The sequence below is a fragment of the Aplysia californica genome, unplaced genomic scaffold, assembly GCF_000002075.1.
Source record: "Aplysia californica isolate F4 #8 unplaced genomic scaffold, AplCal3.0 scaffold00144, whole genome shotgun sequence".
NCBI lineage: Eukaryota > Metazoa > Mollusca > Gastropoda > Aplysiida > Aplysiidae > Aplysia > Aplysia californica.
This window is the reverse complement of record NW_004797414.1, coordinates 1-1,590: the sequence shown is the minus strand read 5'-3', so window position 1 is coordinate 1,590 and position 1,590 is coordinate 1.

The following is a 1,590-nucleotide window of genomic DNA, read 5'->3' as shown; positions in this document are numbered from 1 at the left end:
GTGTGTGTGTGTGTGTGTGTGTGTGTGCATTTGTATGTGTGTGAGTGCATTTGTATGTGAGTGCCTTCATTCACACCCACAAATGAGCATTTGTATAATATGGATGTCTAATTGTGTTTGTTCTTGAGTATATAAATAGTGGGAGGGTGTACTTAGGTCCGTCCGTACGAGCAAGTAAGTGTCGCAGTGAGCGTGTATTTGTATTTGTGTTATCGTTTGTGTGTGAGTGCGCGTGTGTGTATGTGTGTTCGTGTGTGTATGTGTGTTTGTGTGTGTGCATACGTGTTCGTAAGTGTGTATGTGTGTTCGTGTTTGTGTATGTGTGTGTGTGTGTGTGTGTGTGTGTGTGTGTGCGTGTGTGTGTATGTGTGTTCGTGTGTGTATGTGTGTGTGTTCATGGGTGTTCGTGTGTGTGTATGTGTGTGTATGTGTGTGTGTGTGTGTATGTGTGTGTGTGTGTATGTATGTGTACGCGCGCGTGCGTGTGTGTGTATGTGTGTTCATGAGTATGCCAGTATGTGCACATGTGTTTGTTCACGTATTTGGTTGTAGTTGCATCTGAATCAGGTACTCAATGGAACAAAGATATAAACTGCTCACTTTACTTTTCCCCGGCCTCTGTCACATTCCAGTGTCGAAGGGAGAAGAAATAAACGTCTTCTTTTTGTTGTTGCATCGTGTTTTGCTCCGTTATCAAAAGAAACAACTACAATATTTTGCTACCTCAGAATTACAAAGTCCTGGTTGATATTTTTAGCCGTTTTGAGTTACTAAGACCACGAGGCCAGGAGTGAAATGCTCTCTATCAAAATTGCACGATTATTTTGAATCGTTATCAAGATATTCAAAGAATTGCATTCTAAAAAACTTGAATATTGTGAAACTCAAAATCTTTGATATCAAATTTTTCAAAAATAGGAACTGAGCAGATAGAACTCTCGAATTCTGAGGTAGCGACCAGTTTCGCTACAGTCTAGTGTGCGCAACTACCCCACCCCTTGCCAGCCGCCTTGCCAGCGCCCGTAAATTGGCTACAAATTGAGTTCGCGTCATATTGAGCAATGTTTGCGACAGAGTGTGCAATCTAAGATGATGTTAAAATATAAGTCTATGCATCAGTGAAGCGACAGAGTTACACTTGTGAAAAGGGTTGATTCGAATGACGTCAGATGTCGTCACTGAATCCAATAGGGTTAATTTGTGTCAACTATGATTCTTCTAGTAATTATCAGATTTCTCTCATTTTTGAACTTTTTGTTTGATAGAAAATGACCGATGGCATTATATGCTTTTATCTAATTTTCATCACCCTATATTTTGTCCACCCACACAACACCACCCTCATGCCACTGTCCAGGGCAAAATCAGTTTGCACCTTAGAACTAGTCAGTGCAAATTCATTATGAGTACCTTCACTAGCGGCACGTGGCTGCTTCATTTTTCAGGCATGGAAACGGCCATGCACGTAAAAATCAAATGCACTTTATAATGAAAATCTTACAGCCAGTTACTTCTTGAGTTCTAACAGGGATATTATTTTTAAAAAAAGAAAAAAAGACTCCCCTCCCAAAATATAAATGTAAAAAACAA